At 41.1% G+C, this 20,703-nt stretch overlaps 1 protein-coding gene across 16 annotated transcripts in view; it reads right to left on the minus strand.

The window, feature by feature from the left end:
- ZBTB20 (zinc finger and BTB domain containing 20) overlaps positions 1-20,703 on the minus strand; it is a 1,517,062-nt gene that overhangs the window by 161,920 nt on the left and 1,334,439 nt on the right. For all 16 annotated transcript variants that reach the window (XR_003852820.1, XM_029578313.1, XM_029578309.1 and 13 more), the window contains one exon: positions 513-610. The gene's annotated coding sequence lies outside the window, so the exon portion shown is untranslated. The remainder of the gene's footprint in view (positions 1-512; positions 611-20,703) is intronic.

The following is a 20,703-nucleotide window of genomic DNA, read 5'->3' on the forward strand; positions in this document are numbered from 1 at the left end:
AGTTCTGTTTAAACTTTGACAGAAGTTTTCCGTGGTGGGCTCCATCCTCGATGTCACCCATTTGTGAGGACAACCATCCTGCTTGTCCTGTGAGAAATACTTAAATCAATAAATAAGTAAATAAATAGAAAGTCTTCTAAAAAAAAGAAAAAAAAAAAAAGAAAAGGTATTCTTCACACCACAAATTTTTCAGAGCTAGTGTCATCTTTTGTAATACCTCCTTGAACTGTATTCTCAGATAGTGGATTTCACAGACTGTGAAATTTCTTTCTGGATATTATGTTAAATCACCCTACAGTTTCTCTTTGCTGATATTCCTCAATACTTTCTTTTTGCCCTTCTTAGCTTACATGTCAGTGATGCCTTATGCATTTTTTTAAAACTGAAATTGAAAAGAGGTGACTGTTTTATAGGTGTTAACCAGTAGGTTAAGCATCAGCTTAAGAGGGTAAACCAACATTTATGTTCTTTCTCAGATGTAAGAAGTAATGTGTTACAGAAAATGTACTTACAACGGTTTCCAAAGTCACTCTTCAGGTAACTCACTCCAAGCTTTGGGTCTAGTGCAGATTTTCATCGGGGAAGGGAGCAAAGAGAGACTGCATCTGGACTGGAGTAAACCAAAAGAAAATGAGAAGAACATTAGTGATTTCATAAGAGGCTGAGTGTGTGTTCAGCTTTAAGGTTCCCTCTTAATGGCCTGCCTTCCTCCTTCCTCTAAAAGAAAACAGGTTACTGGTGACCTCATCTTTTTTTTTTTTTTAAACTTTTTATTTAAAGAAAAGGTAGGCTACAATAAAGTATTGAAAATGCATATGATGCAGTAAGAAAATAATAAAGTACATAAAAAAGCACAACAATCAAATACTGCGCTTACAATAATCAAAATAAGGGCCCCAGGACCTTTCAAATTTAGAGAGAGAGTTAGTCAAATCATGGTGCATCCGTTAAAAATCAGCAATTTCCCGTACCTGGCGACTCCAGTAATCCAAGGGGGGGGGGGGGGGGGGGGCTCATTTTCCAGAAGGTAGCAATGGTAAATCTAGCTGCAAATAATAACTGACTCACCAAAGCTCGGGATTTAACAGGCAGCAAAGAGCCAGCCCAGCAACCCTGCAAACCCAACTTAGAGCTCCAAAAAATTGGATGACCGGGGTCCACATCTTTAAGAGACTGCAAAGCTCTTCATTTCCTCGCTCCCTTATTTCCCTCTCTCAACTGGGGGCTTTTTATGGGACAGCAAGCAGCAAACAAACCAACAACAGAACAAAATCCTGTGTGGTCCGGAAAGACAGATACCACCTTCGGTGCAGAGAGAAGAAAGAGAACACACACACACATACACAAATCGAGGCCTGCTGGAAGGGGGGTGGGGGGGACTAGAAAAGAAAAGAAAAGAGGAAGGCTCCAATTCTTTCTTGCTTTTGCTTTTTCTGCATAGATACATGGCATGGCCTGTGAAATGAACACAGTGGCAGAATCCTAAACTCTGTCCTCGCCTGTAGAACCCATTTGTGCTAGTTAAGAACTTTCTCTGATGTAAGGATATCCCAGGTCAACACAGAAGCCAGCCCAACATTCATTGCAGGAAAGAGTACAAAGCTGCACTCCTGAAGAACTGGTAGGATTCCTCTCATCTTCTTAGCATAAATATCTTGCTCCATATGGTCCTTGGTTTAAGTACATTGCAATCATTTATTTTATTTATTTATTTAGTGATTCTTATATACCGCGGCACGTAAAGATATACATCACCTCAGTTTACAGTAAACAATAAATTAGCAACAGGCTTTACATACAACAGGCTTTACAGGATGTAAACAAATGACAGCAACAGGCTTTACATAAATAATGGATTTCAGGATCATATATACTATCATATAAATCATATATCATATGAATCATATAAATCATATAAATCATATAAACTATCACATACAGTACTGCATGCACTAATAGTACTGCAAAAGTAGGTATCGTTGCCCACTTGTTTTCTGGCATGCATAATCATAGAAAGGCTCAGATTAAGCAAGTCAATAGTGGTTCAACATATATATTTCATAATTACTGAGTTTACTCTAAACCATATGTTGGCAAAATTCATGATAGCCAAAAGTTAATCCAAATAATATTTTATTTGTTAATTAAATTAATTATTTAAATTAATTTACTAATGTAATACATGATAACCCATGTAGTCCAACATTTTACAAAATACTGAGGGGGGGCAATTTTCAAAACTGGGTGCATAGATGTAAAGCCCGTGAGTACTTTTACCCTTTGGCTTTGCACCAGTTTTCAAAAGGAAGCACGCTCATGCTTTCCCATTGAAAACTGCCCCAGGAAAAAGTACCTGTAAAGATTTGCACCTTTCCCCCCTCCCCCCATGGCACTTTTTCTCTTGAAAATAATGGAGTGAATTTTCAAAGGAGTTTCTGCTTGTAAAAGTAACATATATCATAGTAATTTTTAAATGCCCATTATGTGTATCCAACCTTTTGAAAATTCAGCCCTATGGAGTGAATTTTCAAAGGAGTTACATGTATGAAAAAAATGTTCAAAACCTCATTTTTACATGCATAAATCCTTTTGAAAATTACCTCTACTGTGCATAGATTTGAAAATGCTATCAGCAAATGTTATATTCCCTTCCCCTGACCTAAACATGACTCTGGGCCTGCCTACTTTTTAGCCAGCTTAAAGTCTGTACTTTGCTGATCCTTGCACTTACTTTTAGCTAAGTAAAGTCTGGGCAATTTTCAGACAGCCTGGGTATAGGGCTTATGAACATTTTCCCTCTCCAAATTTTATCAGGGTTTTTTTTTGGGGGGGGGGGGGGGAGGGGGTGTAGTTTTTTCCTTATCCTTTAGGATGCCAGCTCAACTGGGACCAGGCTCCACTGGGAAACAGAGCAATGACTCTTCATTTGCAGCCTTCTGGAGCGTTTCCCCCGTTTTCTATCCCCTTCAACTCAGTCATTGGAGTGATACTATTTGGCCAGGGGCCATAGCCAACAGTTTTTCCCAGAATCATAACATCATGATCCCTAAAGTCTTGATACTACTGAATGATGGAGGAGGCTTCTGTCTTTCACTGCCGCCTCCCCCTCCCCTATATCCTCAGGTTGTGAATATGGTCTCCATAGCATCCTCCAGCCCTGGCCAGCCCCAGGAGCAGAGTCCTAGCTTGGGAATCAAATCCAGGTCCTGCGCAAGGCAGTGCACATTGCTCCCATTCAGCCTGAGGGCTGGCCCAGTTTATGTACATTTTTATAAAAGTTTCTGGCTAATGTAAGATTAAGTAATAGCAACAATAATGAAAGAAAAGCAGGTGACAGCAGGCTGACCACCATGGCTTAGGTTGTAGAGTTGCAGCACAACACTCAGGATCAAATTTGATGTGGTGTGGGGAGGAGGGATTTGGATAAATGAAGGAAAACATATCCAGGGGTCAGCTGCTTTAGTAGCAGCAGAATGGGGATGGCTCGATTAGTCAGTGTCAGTATTGGATGCTGCCATGCCGGAGGAACCTGGGGTTGATTTGCATACCTGATTTCTGCTGGTTCTGGAGAAGCTGTGGCAGCAGCATTGGCAGCTAATGGGTAGGGAGAGGATCACAGATATTGTACAACAGCAACACCTAATGACCAGGCTTAGAGTGTACCTCTTCCAGTTGACTGCCGTTAGTTATGATCTTGGGCAAGTCACTTTACTCTTCATTGCCTCAGATACAAACTCAGATTGTGAGCCCTCTGGGGACAAAGAAATACCCACAGTACCTGCATGTAATCTGCTTCGAAGATTACATGCAGGTACAGAAGGAGAGAAAGATAAAAAATGTTGAAACCCCCCCCATGTAGCTGCAAATAAAGACTTGAGATAGCCGTACCTCCAGTTAAGGACGGCTACGATTGAGCTCTTCACTGAAAGGAGCAGGAAGAAACAGTACAGCCAACAAAAAACCCCAAAAGAATACAACAGCAGCCCAACTGAGGGCAATAGAGAGAGGAGAGTTAACAGGGACTGGGAAACTGAATTACCACAAGTTCAATCAACACAGTAAATTATTCACCAATGTTTCTAACCCTACAGAAATATAAATATCCCATTATTTGCTTCATGAAATCCATGTCACAATGCCAGTTTGCTAGAAAGAGATTTGGGTTTGTAGCTGAACAAGTCTGCATAGAAATGAGCCTCATCATAATCATAAAAGTAAAAACACTGACCACTTCATGTAGCATCAACATAACACATCAGTATCGGAGTGGGTTATCATCGGTTCAGTTCTGGGTACAAAAAACACGTATTTGTGTAACAATGAGGAACGTCCTTATGGGTGAGGTCAGAGTGAAAGTAAAGATCTGTCACCTCAGTTCTGGCGGTTCACAATCCGGGGGGGGGGGGGGGGGGTACTCAGAGATTTGAAATTTTTCTATTTGCTCCTCAGATCCTAAATCACATGTTCAGCAACAGCCCTTAATTTGGGCACATTTCAAAGGTTGATTCCTCATGGTCTTTCCCCATAGACCTTTGGCAGGCGTTAATTTCTGAAAGTAAAATGTGCGGCTTGGCTGCTCATTTTACTTTCTGTATTGCGCGGGACTATCTAATAAGCTTATCAACATGCATTTGCATGTTGCGGGCGCTATTAGTTTCAGGGGGGGGGGTTTGGATGCACATTTTCCACGCGCTATTACCCCTTACTGTATAAGGGGTAAAAATAGCATGTCAAAAACGCGCGTCCAAATGGGGGCTACCGGTGTGCTCAGCCTGAGCGCACTCTACTGCATCGGCCCGTGTATAAGGGGTAAAAATAGTGCGTCCAAATAGGGGCTACCGGTGCGCTTGGCCTGAGTGCACTTTATTGCATCGGCCCAAAAGCAAGCTATTACCCCCAACCCCACCCCACCATGATTACTGCGGTTTGCAGAACAGTCTCTGTTGCTATTTCCCACATTTAAAAATGTTTGCCTGCAAGAAACACACAAGTGAATATTTTCCATGGCAGGCCCCATGCTTTGGAGCTTGCTTCCTTTGGCAGTGAGAGAGGAATCAGACTATGGTATATAACTTTTAGCAGGAAAGTGAACGCTCTTTATTCTGTGCTAGCCTTTTCTGCTGTTATCTAAACACCTCCACCTGCTGATTTTGGCCTTCATGAAGTGAAATTCAATTTCTGGCTCCGTATATGGTTATTATAAGTTTTCTTGTTGTATGTTGTATATTTTAATTTCACTGTTTTATGTTTTTCTGTTGTAATCTGCTTAGCATGCTTTATTTTGAATCGAACAGAATAGAAGAAATTGTAAATAAATAAAAGTTGCAAATAAATCTAGTCTGAACTGAATTTAATACATATATGTGGAAGTAGCTAAATAAAAGGAGGACAGCCTAAAAATATCATTTCAGATTGCTGAAACCTGATGACTTAGAAACACAGAATAACACAGCAGGAAGGGCTATTTGGCCTACTTGGTTTACTTCTTGATGCAGTGCCAGAGACCCCAGTCGATCCCTTGCTTTTCCCTCATTTCTTTGCAGCTAGGGGATCCTCTGTGCTTATCTCAGGTTTCCTTGAATTCTGTTATTGTTTTTGATTCCACCAGTTCTACTGGAACAAAAACTGATGCTATGCAGGCACTGCCATTTCACCTGTGCACGCCCTCCTACCAAGTTTACTTTCTCCACACTATGATCCTGTCGTATCAAAGGGTTAGGGGAGGAGACGGGGAGAAACTGGACAGTAGAAAGGGGAAAGAATACCCACACACAGAGACTCCTACCCCCATTCATGCATCTCCACAGAGCAACTAGAAGACACACACTACACATATCCAAGGTCATGGAGTTATAAAACATGTTTTTTCAAGTTGGCATGGAATTCCAAACTTGTTGAGGCTGGGGAATTAAATCTGACCCAGTTGTTTTTAACACTGCATCGGATGGGGCTGGGCTGCTGCCCCCCCCCCCCCCTTTTCGGTAGGTTTTTAAGTGGGTTTCTTGTCCCTCTGCTTGGTCCAGCATCCCTCATGCCCTGGCTGTCCTTGTGCTGCTTCTTTCAAATTTGGCCATAAACAGATCTTTGATTGGTCAGCAGCACAGGAAAGGTTGGGTGGGGGGGTGGGGGGTGAGACCAGGGCCATTTATATAGCCAGTCTTGCCTCTCCCCTTACGAGCAGCAGCACTTTCCATCCCTCCCTCCCCGGTTGTTATATCATTTTTCTTCTGGGTCAATATTATATGATAGTGGCAGGTAACCTGGGGATTCAGGGCAATGCTAGTTGAGGTGGTAGTACATGGGCCAGGAGGTCCGTTTACCATCAGCTGGATGGTCAGCACGGCGGCACAGATCCCTGGTGTTGGGAGGTGACTGAGGGGTCTTGGCAAGTGGCCAGATGGTGAGGGAAAACATTGAAAGCCGTGAAGCCGCTACTGCTGGGTCATGGCAGAGGAGCTAGTGTGTTGTTGGGGTGGAGGGTGTTATGTTTGATGTTGAATGATTTTTGGGTTTCAGTTTCTATATTAATGTGTCAATGATTATGGTTATTAACCTACGGTCTTAGTTAACTCCACTTCTTGTATTGGTGTGCTTGTTTTTGGGCTAGGATAGAGTGGGGGTACTGGGGAGAGGCTCTGCATCATTTCATCACGACTGCACTTTACTCTTTTTTTCTTATGTCTTAATATAAGGAATTTGTTTCATTAATAATGTGTCTTATTAACAAAATGTTTTACAAAATATCATTAAAAAATACTCAAACTATACAGTGTACTACTCACATATGTAATATAATAAAAGCAGAAAAATGATGCAGTTGTTATATATTATTACCCAATATTCAATCACATGAATTCATCTACACATACAATCAACCCTTAACATTCACTCATCCTCACAAATGTATTAATAACAATAAATAAAAAATCATACAAATTAATAAAATTGTGAGGATGAGTGAATGTTAAGGGATGATTATATGAATTCATTGATTGAATAATGTGTAATAATGATATGTTTATTGAATATATATTAACCATGTCATTTTCTCTTTTATTGTATTGCATATGTGAATTTTTTTGTAAATATTTTGTAAAATATTTTGGTAATAAAACATTGTTAATGAAGAAGTTTCCTTATATTAAGACAATTTTATTGTTGGAATCCTAAGATATACCTTCTTATATAATTGTACTCTTTTTTCCTTAACATACAGGCTCAGCCAGGGGGAAAAAAGTAGGGGCAAGATCAGTAATTTTATAGCTCTTTCCCTGCCCTGCCCTTCCTTTCATTACATCACCAAGCAGCTGTAATTGCCCCTCACAGCCATTCCTTGCATCTTCCATCTAGGCAGAAAGTATAGTTGAGATCGAAGAGCTCACCAGTGGGATTGGTGAGTGAAATGAGCAGGGGCACAGGCCCTAGTAAGTATTTTCCTGCAAGCATACAATGGAAAAGAAACTTTATGAAAACCAAATTACTAAAACTGTACACATCAAATAGCAGAAAACTTAGGAGCAGAGGAAATAGAGACAGGTTAGCTGGCTGAGACCTGGCTCCATTTCTTTCACAGACTCATTCAAACTGATATTTTGATGTTAACCATAATATAGTTTAGAATAAAATACAGTGTATTAGCAGAGTTAAGTTTACCCTTGCTTTGTTTGTAGCAGATATGGTTCAGATTGGCTTGGTTCACCAGGTAAATCTGGGCAGAAAAATTTCTTATAATTTAAAGAAAAAGTCAGGAATCTTAATTGCAGCATGTCCAGAAGAAATACCATAGGAAGGCAAATGTATGCTCATCAGAGAATAAGACATGGTCCACAATGCAATCAATGCTCCAGTTTTCCAATATTTGCAGGGGTTGCTACCAAAGATCCAGTTGGGAACGTGGTAGAGGTCTTATCTCTAGGCCTTACTGACTACTAACTGAAGACGTGGAGGATTCCTTGAAAAGAGTTAAGCACTGACTGATACCACCACTGGAAGCTTGCTGGGCAGACTGGATGGACTATTGGTCCTTTTCTGCCGTTATTTCTGTTTCTATAAGTATGAAAGTTTCAGACAATAATTGGTCAAAGATTTTTTTAAGGATTAGCAAGGGTAATCCTTTCTGTGCTACTATCCAAGATAATGATTACAAACTATTGTACCACTGGTACCTCCCCCAGATGGACTAGCCTAGATGGATCTCGCTTTTCAGAATATATACTGGCTTAACTGTGGGGAAAAGCTCCTTTATTCATATTTGGTGGATGTGCCCAGCTATCCAGATATATTGGTCTAAAGTTATCTCAAGGCTATATCGTATTACAGGGACTCAGATCTCATAATTGGCTTGTTGGTTAAAGGGGTTACCACCTCTACTAGAAGGGGAACAGAAATTATTTTTCATTTGTTAATGCCAAAATGTAGCCTTTCACTGGAGACCTTAAGCTATCCCTTTGATGGCTTCCTGCGTGCACCTGTTGGGGCAAACATACACAATGGAATAACATTCTATGTTGGAGATTTTTATGATGATGTTCCTAAAATATGAGAACCTTTCCGCTTGAAGCTGAGCTCATTGTTTGAAAAGATGGGGAAAGAGGTTAGAAAGATGGAATAATAGTCCTGTGTGAAAGACCAGAGGAACCAGTATATGAATGAGATAATGTCAACATTATACTAAACTGAACTAGGAGTTTAAGTTTGATTCCCATGGTAGTATATACTGTATTAAGTTAAGCTCTTTTCTTCAATTAACCTCTTTGGATTTTAGTAGTATTGTTTAGTTCTATAATGGAAACTGTATTATATTTGTAGTTTGGATTTTGAGGTTTAGTTTACTGTACTTCCATTAAGTTTACAATAGATTTGATTATCAGTTTCTCATTCCTTTTACATTTTTTCATACTCCAAAGTAGGTTGGAATTTGGCACTATATTCTACAGTCAGAGCACTGGTCCCAAATAGCAAATGCACTTTAGGGCAATATCCCAAAAAAGCTGCATTACTCATGCAACGCAGTGTTTTCCTGTAGAAAGCTGGTGCTGGGCAAAAGAGACCAACCCTCCAGCCAGATCTGGGCTCTGCTCGTCTATACAGCATTTCACAAAAGGGCACTTTTTCAAAGGGTATGGCTATGCAACAAGTCAACTCTTTCATGTGCAAGTCAGATAATGCAATCACCAAAGCCAGTGGCACACCATAAAACCTCTTTCACTGAATATCAATAACATTTATTCTAAAAGTCTAAACCTCAAATCAACATTAATTAAACTCAGCTCACTGATACTGCAAAATTCATAAATACCTACACTTTACATAGATATGAAACTTTTCTAAACTTTATTAATGCTCTTGCAGAATGAAAGAGACTATATTTAAAATGAATACAAAATATTGAAATGAAAGCAAATATCATAGAAAAGAAATAGTGATATCAAACTCAGAAGCTGGGAAACTTGAATTAATTCAGTACTGACTTATGTAAAGAGGAGAAAACCTTCCTCTTCAATCAATCTTTATGGGCTAATACTCCTAAGGGGCAAATACTGGGCCTACTTTTTTGCTGTGGGCTTTGCACCGATTTTCAAAGAGAAATTATGCAAGTGCTTTCACTTTGAAATTTCCTATGGAAATTCTACCCTGCTTTTTGTGCGGGGTAGAACTTTGAAAATGCTACCTATATGTGCACTTTTCCTTCCCTGACCTAAATATACCTCCAAAAATGGTGTCTCTCAATGTGACTAAAAGTACAGACATTAGGGCAGATTTTCAAAGGGGTACGCACGTAAGATACACGCGTACCCCCCGAAAACCTGCCCCAAGTTCCCCCTGCGCGCGCCGAGCCTATGTTGAATAGGCTCGGCGGCGCGTGCAAGCCCCGGGACGCGCGTAAGTCCCGGGGCTTTCCTGGGGGGGGCGTGTCGTGGTGGCACGTCACCCGGGGGCGGGGCTGGGTGCATGGTTCCGGCCTGGGGGCGTTTTGGGGCATGGCCGAGGGCTCCGAAACTGTTCCTGGGCCGGGAAATTGTGCGCCGGCGGCCGGCCCAGTGTGCGCAAGTTACGTCTGCCTCGGGCAGGCGTAACTTTGCCAACAAAGGTAGGGGGGGTTTAGATAGGGCTGGGTAGGTGGGTTAGGTAGGGGAAGGGAGGGAAAGGTGCGGAAGGGGGGGGGGGGGGGGGGGTGGAAGGAAAGTTCCCTCCGAGGCCGCTCCGATTTCGGAGCGGCCTCGGAGGGAACGGAGGCAGGCTGCGCGGCTCAGCACGCGCAGGCTTATGATTTTGCACAGCCTTGCATGCGCCGACCCCGGATTTTAAAGGATACGCACGGCTACGTGCGTATCTATTAAAATCCGTCGTACTCTTGTTTGCGCCGGAGTACTTTATGGGGTAGATTTTAAGACATGCGCGCGCACATGGACAAGTGATTTTATAAAATGCGCGCAGGCGCGTGCACAATTGTGCACCTTGCATGCGCCGAGCCGCGCTGCCTTCCCCCATTCCCCCTAGTCTGACCTTCCCACCCCTTCCCCTAACCTTTCCCCCCCCAGCCCTTCTCTAACCCCCCCCCCCCCTGACTTTTATCTTACCTTTTGTGCCTGCTGGCAGCCTGCCAGCACACGATCCTCCAATACAGCGGTAATGGCTACTGTGTTGGAGGCCTCTGGCCCTGGCCCGCCCCTGGACCACCACGCCCCACCCACACCCCACCCCCGCCCCTTTAGTAAAGCCCCGGGACTTACACCTGTCCCGGGGCTTTACGAGCGTCGCCGGGCCTTTTGAAAATAGACCCGGTGTGCATAAACATTTGAAAATCCAGCCCTATGCGTGGGTAATTTTCAGACAGCCAATTTAAACGAGTAAAATGTTTTGGATTTGTTTTAGTTTTTTTTTTTACACCTGTGGAAAAATTGGCCTGTTAATGTGAAATTCCAAAAGTTTTCCCTTGACTGACATTTAATTATAAGCATTTGATCTTCTGCCTTTTCCTAAATGAAGGCCTCAAGGCAGGTTACATAAAGTAGCAAGGCACTGAGTACATAAGTAACGGATACCTATAGAAATGAGGTAGATTGCAAGTAGATAAGCCATGGTATACATCAGGTAGGATGTAAGGAAATAGGTACACTGGGATATAAACTGCATATATTTAATTACGTTAAACACCAGCTGGATAAACATAGCCTGGAGATGGGTGAACCTTGTGGGATTCACGGTCAGGGAGACTTCCTGAGGGTAGGTACCAGAGGATGAATTTCTGCTAGAGTCTAAGGGAAGGTCTGGCTAAATGGCCAAGCTTGGACTATTTTATGAAATAAATATTTTCTGAAAGATGAGTTAACAAGTTTCCAGATGAAGCACTAGAGCAGGGGTGGGCAATTCCAGTCCTCGAGGGCCACAAACCTGTCGAGGTTTTAGGATATCCTAATGAATATGCATGATATAGATTTGCATACAACTGAGGCAGAGTGCATGCAAATCTCTCTCATGCATATTCATTAGGGATATCCTGAAAACCAGACTGGTTTGTGGCCCTCGAGGACCAGAACTGCCCACCCCCTGCACTAGAGATATCTTGTTCCAATTTTAGGGGCAGAGCAGCTGAAAGGGTGAAGTCTAGTGCATGTTAGTCTAGCTGAAGCCAATGCACTAAGCAGGCACATAGTTTGGGAGTTACGTTGGATTCGAATCTCTCTTTGGCTTGTCATATTTCTAAAACTGTTAAAAATGCTTTCTACAAGTTACTTTTACTTAAACGTCTAAAACCACTATTGTATGCTTAGGATTTTCGTCTGGTTCTTCAGTCATTAATATTTTCAGGTCTCGATTACTGTAACAGTCTGTACTTAGGTTTACTGGATTCATCAATCAAACCAATTCAGTTAATAAAGAACAATGCAGCGCGTATTCTTAAAGGTACTCCTTTAAAAGAACATATTTCTCCGATTTTATCCAAACTGCATTGGTTTCCAATTAAATATTGGATTTTGTACAAAATATTGACCATATTTCATTCTCTATTAAATAGCCCTAATTCATCCTGGCTATGATCTGTTTTGAGAATATACAAACCTTCTAGAGAGCTTCGATCCTCGAATATGAACCTTTTGGACTTGCCTTCAGTCAGATTAGCAAGATTAAATGTTACCAGTCATAGAGCTTTTTCTATAGCCTGGCCTATACATTGGAATGCTCTACCAAATGCCCTACGCCAAATTTCAAATGCTAAGGTATTTAAAAAAATCATTAAAAACATACTTCTTTAGAGAAGCATTTAGAATTACTGAATAAAAGATTAAGTGGATCCATTTTCTTTTATTATGTTGTGTTATTATGATATTTTAATTTTCCATCTTTATGTTTTGTTACATTTAAAGTTAATTTTATTTTATTTTAATATCTTTTAGGATAAAGATATTTAGTAATATTGATAGTGATAAGTTACTATGTAATTTTTATTCATACTTTTTATTATTTTTACTTTCACTTTATGAAAGAATTGTATTTATTATTTTGCTCATTACTGTAAACCGTTTTTGTTCAAATCTAATTTAAATAAATAAAATAAATAAATAAATGCAGGGGAGGACCAAAGTTTCCTAATGCTGGTGTAGGAGTGCAGAAGTTGGGAAAGATAGTCAGGGGCAAATTGATTAACATATTTAAAGACAATGCAAAGTATTTTAAATTTATGCTGCTCTCAACTCAAAGCCAGTCATGGTCAGTGGATTTGGCCCCTACCAAAAAGTTGGAAGCATTTGAGGTTGTACCTTCCAATGCCGATTTTTTTCAAAGCCCACAAACATTAAATCATCAAAATTATCATACCTATGATATTCACCCTCAACCTTTCATTATCATGGGAGGCTGAGACTCCAAGCAAAACAGCTTAATGTTCTCTTGAGGGCAGTTCTTCCCTCCTTATCCTTTGTGATCTCTCAGCTGCATTTGACAGGGCTGATCATTAAATCCTGAAATCTAATCTATTTTCTGTTACTGTCTTGAGGACAGTCTTACACTTGTTCATATCCTGTCTTTTTAAGCATTCTTATTATATGATCTTAAACACTAACGAGATAATTTTGAAAGGAGTTGCACGTATAATTGTAACATACTGTCGTAATAATTTTGAAAAGTCCACTAATGCATTACAGTGCATTTACACATATAAAACCTATTGACAATTCAATGGCATATATTGCAGCGATTTTCAAAAGCCCACTTACATATGTAAAGTGCATTTACATGTATAAAACCAGTTTTAAGCATATAAGTCTGAGCCCACTGTCTTAATTTGTCTCCCAAGCGCATCTGCATTTAAGCAAATAAGAAACTTTAATAAAGATAAAGACTCAGTTATTGTTGAGTTCTAGATCAGGTTTGACTGAATCCCATTTACTTTGTGCTTTACATTATTCACCTGAGAATTATTTGGTCCAGCAGATTAGAAAGCACTGGGCAATTTTACGAGGATATTCTGTGTTTTGAGAACTTCCTGTATTTTCAATACAGCAAGGGTGCTATATCAGAGATAAATTGGTTTATTCTCTGTTTAGTTCTATCTGTCCTGTTGCACAGACTGTTCGGGATGAAGTTTAACTTTTCCTATATTATCACATCAGCTGAAGTATCAAACTTCTTGTGTAATGACTGCTGTAGTTTATCTGGTATGGTGACCTTGCAATCTGATTTATGTAGGTAAAATGGCAAGAATGCTTAAAATCAGAATGATGGATCATCAGAATTGCCTGAATTGAAAGAAATTAGAACCGCCTTTTGGTGAACATTTCATTGCAGCTAGCTATGTAGTTGAAAATCTGACATTTGCCATTCTTGGTATTCCTTGTCTGAGCGTGTGCAGGCATGATTTGGATAAGTTACTTTTGAGTTATGAACAAAAATAGATGTACACCTTGCATACTGTTCATCCATTGGGGTTGAACAAGAAAGTAGACTCGAGTGTGTTTGGTTGATGTTGCTTTGTAGCAATGGTATGAGTTATTGAATGCCTTTATGTTGTTATGAAATGCACTCTTGGGATTGAGTGTTGGGAGCATGTGATCTGTAAAGGTTAAATGCATGGACCTCCATTTTGCAACAGTTTCAGACTCTGTCCGCTTGGAAACAGTATGTTATATTTGATCGATATTTATACAGTCCTCATTTTAATTTAGATGTTAAAGCTTTGTTTTGTTTTATTTGTAGTGTTGATGGAATGTAGTACCTCTAATGTAGGCAATCAGTTGTCAAAATGCCATTGGTGTCAGGTGTACGCTCATCACAATTGAAGAATTTGAGAGTGTTTTTTGGATAAGTATTAAATGTTATTTTTTTTTCAACAGATTGTGCTCTAACTTTATTCATATGTAGTACACATTATTGGTATATGATAAGGATTAATGTTCTTTGAACAGATATGGTCTACAGCCCATTGCAGGCAGAAGATTGCAGATCAAGCATATAGCACAAATTTAATTTATACCACGTGTGTTTCAATGTAAGCTTTGTCAACATTGTTATCTTCACCTTTGTTTATTTTATTTGAATGTCTTTCATATTCCCCTGTCTCTCTTTTCCTTTAGGGTATACAAATTTAGGACCTTAAGTCTGACATCATATGGCAGGGGTGGCCAACCTTTCACACATCAAGAGCCACAAAACCAGAATTCCATGCAGCAGAGAGCCAACATACATTATCACGTGCATGGGATGGACTGCTCCCTCCCATCCATTCTGAAAAAACAGTCCAACTCTCTCTCTCCCCCAACTACAAGCACACTCTCCCTCTCTCTCTCCAACCACAAAGACCCTTTCTCTCCCAGCCACAGACACACATTCTCTTTCTCTGTCACAAAAACACACTTTTTCTCTCATAGCCACAAAAAGACACACACTCCCTCTCTACCAGACCACATACACTTCCCTCCTCTCTCCATCTTTCTCTCCCAGCCACAAAATGTCATTTTCTCTCTCTTCCAGCCACAAGACACATTCTCTTCTCTTCTCGGCACAAAAAGACACTCTTTTTCTCTCCCAGCCACAGACACACTCCCTCCCCTCTTTCTCTCTCTCACAGCTACAAAGACACATACTTCCTCCCTCTCTCCCAGCCCCCCACACTCCCTCCCTTTCTCTCTCCCAGCCACAAAGACACACACACTTCCTCCCAGCCACAGACAGACACCCTCTCATGCTAGACTCAAAGACACACGTACTGTTCCATAAACACACAAACATTCTACTGTTGTGCTGCTGGTCATGTGCTCACTCACGGGCCGATACAGTAAAGTCCGCGGGAGAGCGGGCGAACGCCCACTCTCCTGTGCGCGCAATTCTGTATTTAAATGAGACCTGGCGGTACAAACGGGCAAAAGGAGGTGCTAGGGACAAGAGCGCGTCCCTAGCGCCTCCTTTTGGACAGAAGGGGCGGCTGTCAGAGGGTTTGACAGCCGACAGTGGGCTCAGACTTATATGCTTAAAACTGTTTTTTGCCGGCGTCGGTTCTCGAGCCCGCTGACAGCCACAGGCTTGGAAACCGGATGCCGGCAAAATTGAGCGTCCGGTTTTCGACCCGACAGCCGCTGGCCGACTTCAATTTTTCTTTTCTTTTTTTTTTTTTTTACTTTTTAGAAAGTTTCGGGACCTCCGACTTAATATCGCCATGATATTAAGTCGGAGGGTGCACAGAAAAGCAGTTTTTACTGAATATCGCCATGATATTAAGTCGGAGGGTGCACAGAAAAGCAGTTTTTACTGCTTTTCTGTGCACTTTCCCGGTGCCCGAAGAAATTAGCACCTACCCAAAGGTAGGCGCTAATTTCTGAAAGGAAAATGTGCGGCTTGGCTGCACATTTTGCTTTGTGAATCGCGCGGGAATACCTAATAGGGCCATCAACATGCATTTGCATGTTGCGGGCGCTATTAGGTTTGGCGGATTGGACGCGCGTTTTCGGCCCCTTACTGAATAAGGGGTAAGGGATAACGCGCGTCCTGTGGCGGGTTAACAGTGAGCACTGTAAGGTATCAGCTTGTCAGTGAGTTTCCCCCAGTCCAGCACTGCTATATCATTATGTAAAGCTCTTGCTTGCTGTCAGACCTTCCACAGCTTGCAGAAGTCCCCTCCATGTGCCATTCCCACACTTTCTCGGCACCCCTACTCTCCAGGAGACTCATTGGTTCCATAACCTGCTGCTCCTCTCAAAGTTCAATCCAGCCACTTAGATAAAAGAAAGCTAAGAGTAAACAAATACAATTACAATATAGTAAGCTTCCAATACCAAAATAGCACTAACTGCCAGCACTCCTGAGAAGGGGGAGCATCAGTTTGTTTGCAGGAGGCAGATGACTACTTAGATATGCATCAGCATTCAGCAATTCTGGATGATTTTTACATTACCTATAAAAAGGCAATACTGCAAATATTACATCAGGCCCTAAAACACCAATACACCTCCTATTAGGAAAATAAAACAAACCAAACACTGCTATAGATCCCCACACTAAAACTACACATTTAGTAAAATACCTCACCTTGATCACACAGGCAGAACACAGGCAGACCCTCACCAAATACAGAATAAAGAGATAATAATTATAAATAGAAATGTACAAAAACTGAACTGGAAACTGCAACAAGCCAGACTCTGTATTATGCAGTGCAACAATGTAAAAACAGAAACCTTGTAATTCCTCATAAAACATCAAACAATAAAATAAAAAAATAGAAATCATTCATAACAGTAAAATCATACTAATAAAAAGATTTCAAACAGTTGATGAATATAACATTCAATAATTAAAAACTCATAATATTTTTAAATTTACAAACAGCAATACAATTTTTCAAAACAGCAGATACATCAAACATCACCCAATAATTAAAACTAATAAGGATTTTAAAATCCTCCATGCTCCATACCCTGAAATTGTCATGGATTAGTGGGGTCAAACGTGGGAGCAGTTGGTGGTGCACAAACCTTCTCCCCTCTCTTGCTCACTAGGCAATAGCCTAGTGGTTAGAGCAGCGGACTATGAACCAGGAGACCAGGGTTTGAGTCCTGCTGTCGCTCCTTGTGACCTTGGGCAAGTCACTTTACCCTCCATTGCCTCAGGTACAAAACTTAGATTGTAAGCCCTCTGGGGATAGGGAAATACCTACAGTACCTGAATGTAAACCGGTGTGATATCTCGCTTGCATTGGCTAAGACTGAGGGGGGCCATCTACAGACAAGAGCAATAGGGGTCCCTTGAGGCAGCGGTGGGAGGTGTGTTAGCTGCCTCCCGCTTAGAGACGCACGGGACATGAAAAGAAACACACCTATTTCCTACTATAGCAGCTGAAAGTAATGGTGGTCATGTTTAAGGGAGAAGGCCCAAGAAGCTCCTGGCACCAAGGAGAAAATTAAACCATCAAACAGGGAGGCTACTGTGAAAGCTTGGTGTTGGTTGCTGTGGCTCTCCAGGCATAGAGCCGCTGCGATCCACACCAGCAATGTGACTGGTCTGGGCAGCCCCTTGAGTCCTCCCCCTTCTCAGGAGCCAGCCTGGACAGGATGAGAAGGGGGAGGATCGATGTTTGCAGGAAGCAGCCCGACTAACTTCAGTTTACAACTTCTGCTGAGCCAGCTCCTGAGAAGGGGGGAGGATCATTGGATGAGCTGCCTGCCTTTATGCTGCTCACTCCTTCCGTCAAGACACTGCACAGACAAGCAACGATCCTCCCCCTTCTCAGGAGCTGGCTCCTACGGAGGTTGTAAATTTAAGTTAGTCAATCTACTTCCTGCAAACATCAATCCTCCCCCTTCTCATCATGCTCAAGCCAGCTCCTGAGAAGGGGGAGGAACCATGTGTGCAGGAAGCAGAGTAACTAACAAATTTACAACTTAACTTAAACATGCATCAGAAGAGTGGAAGGATTTTTTATTCAGCAGCCGCAATTGAATCTCCAAAGAGCTGCATGTAGCTTGCAAGACGCCGGTTGGCCACCACTGCATTATGGCTTTTGATGCAGACCCTACACCATTTTGGTAGCCTTTTTCTGGACAGCCACCAGCCAATTTAAGACCTTTCAAAGGAATGGCCTCCAGAAATGAACAGAATTGTAGAAAGCACACAGAAATACTTGGGTATATATTTGTCTAGAGACCTGAAAAATATGGTGGCGATCAAATTGAATCCTCTTCTAAGTGGGAATAAAATGAAATAGATCAGTGAATCCTTAATAGGAAGGATTAATATCATCAAGACGATACCACAGCCAAACTATATTTTTTCCAGTCACCCACTGTATATCCCAGTATGTTGTATTAAAAAAACCCCAAAAAACTTCTTATGGAACTTCTATGGCAAAGAAAACAGTCCCAACTATAAAATAAGTATAGGTTAATTATCAGGAAATAGGGGAAGGTTGGGTCTGCCATACGCAAATCTGAACTTTTCACTTGTCTCAGTGAGCGCATGGTAAATTATGTAAATGGAATAAGATAGGTTGGGTAATGACAAAAGATGAATAAAATTAAAGTGGTAATGTAAAAAAGGGATTTTTCAAAAAACTTAAGTTAGAAAATTGAACTCAATGAAAAATAAACACTATAAAAAAACTGTCATAGAATCAAAGTGCAATTTCATCAGTTTCTCAGTGCACTTAGGCATAATCATAGGTCTCTATATAGTGCTTGATTAGTAGTCAAAGTGTCTGTTTTATAAAGCATATCCTTTTCAAATCCATGCAAATAATTGTATACATTATATTTTTTTAAAGCTAATTTTTAATGACAAGTACTTCCTGATCTGAAAAAGGATTCTCCCACCATTAACGATGTCTCACTTTGAAAGTACATAGATTTTAAAAGAACTCCATATCAAGAGAACATGGAATCGCTAGCTAGCTAAGAGGAAGCTAGTAGTAGTGTAAGTTCCAGTCAATTCCAGGAACAGACAGAAAAGAGAGCAAGAATGCTCAGATCTATCATACCATATCTGTCAAAATGCTATAAACCAATGAGCTAATATTGGAAAGGCCTAGAAATACAATTATAATTGGTTTGATTCCCTCAATGTACATGAGTCTCTGTGCAGAATGATGCCATAGTTATGACAGGGGTGAGATATCACAGGTACTGCAACAGTTCTAGCCTCTCTCGCAAAAGGTTGCCAAAACTGAGTATCATCTTCTATGAATCCAGGAAGCTTCAAGAGACCCAGAATTCATAGCAATCTCCATTTCTGATAACCTAAGTACTTGGCTGGCGAGGCTGATTCCAGCATCAGGAGAACGGCTGTGCTCAGACTGCATTGATTTCCCCAGCCTTTGTCTGTGTCTGGTTTCTGTCTTGTTTGGAGGTGGTTACTGTTACTACAAGTAGTATGAATCATGTCTCTGTTAAAAACACAGAGCTTCGATTGTCTTGCATATAACCTTTGGTAACTGAACATTTAATAATAGCAAGCCATTTCCAGGTAGGGAATCTGTTTAGCTCCCAGACACACAAGCACTTGTGCACGCGCATACACACACACACACACAAGTGCTGATCACCATTATTTCTTAATTAAACAGGCTCAATTTAATGACATTTGGAGTAAGTAAGACTGACATGCATGCAAAGATGCAGCTAGGAGAATGGAATGATTAGAAATATAATATCCTGCAGACAGGCAGCGAGTCTACCTATAGAACACCACTTGGAGAGTACATATTTAATAAAGCAAAAACAGAAATCTGACTCTTATGCTGTTATACAACATAGCTTAATGTTCATTAATCAAGCCATAATGATTTTATTTAATCACAGAAACATATAAATCATGGCAGCAAAGGACCAATGGTCCCATCTAGTCTGCCCAGTAAGCTTCCCATGGTAGTATCTGTCATGCCATGCAGATTACCCCTATGTTTCAGTCAGTGCTGCTTGACGTGCTTTGCTTATGGACTTGGCTGTAGAAACAGTTCATGTTTTTTCCTTAAAGTCTGTGCATCAGTACCACAGGCTGTGAAAAAAAAAAGTAATGGCTCGTACTGGTTGTCTCTGAATCCAAATTCCTCTTCCTCTCCACCCACAACCCCCTTTTTCAAAGCAGAGAGCAATACTGCATTTGCATCAAAAACATCAAGGCTGGTTAAGGGTGGTAATCCAATGCTGTCTTTTAAGGGTAGTGACTGCTGCTCTGTGCAGGTTACCCCCATGCTTATCAGTTCCCCAGATTGTAAAAGTTGGGGCCCTTGTTGGTTGTTGTCTGAATCCAATTTCCCTTTTCCCCTGCCATTGAAGCAGAGATCAATGTTGGAGTTGCATCACAAGTATCAAGGTTTATTGATTAAGGGAAGTAACCACCGCACCAGCAAGTTACTCCCATGCATGCTTTTTTCGTTTCCTTTAGGACTTGGCCGAAGAAGCAGTCCTGTGCTTTTTCCCTTGAGTCTGCATATCACTATCCCAGACCATGGAAGTCGGGGCCATTGGTTGTCATCTGAATCCAATTCCTTTTTTCCCCCTGCCGTCTAAGCGGGGAGCAATGTTGCAGTTGCATTAAAAGCATCAGAGCATATTGGTTAAGGGTAAATCTCCCTGCCTTATGCTAAGGGTAGTAACCGCCGTACTTGCAAGTTACCCCCCTGCCCGCTTATCTCTTGTCCATCCTCTAGCCTTTAGAGTTCCACAGTATATATATACCATGCCCTTTGAATTCTGTGTTTTTTTCTTCACCATCTCC

Source organism: Rhinatrema bivittatum, chromosome 15, assembly GCF_901001135.1.
Source record: "Rhinatrema bivittatum chromosome 15, aRhiBiv1.1, whole genome shotgun sequence".
Lineage (NCBI taxonomy): Eukaryota > Metazoa > Chordata > Amphibia > Gymnophiona > Rhinatrematidae > Rhinatrema > Rhinatrema bivittatum.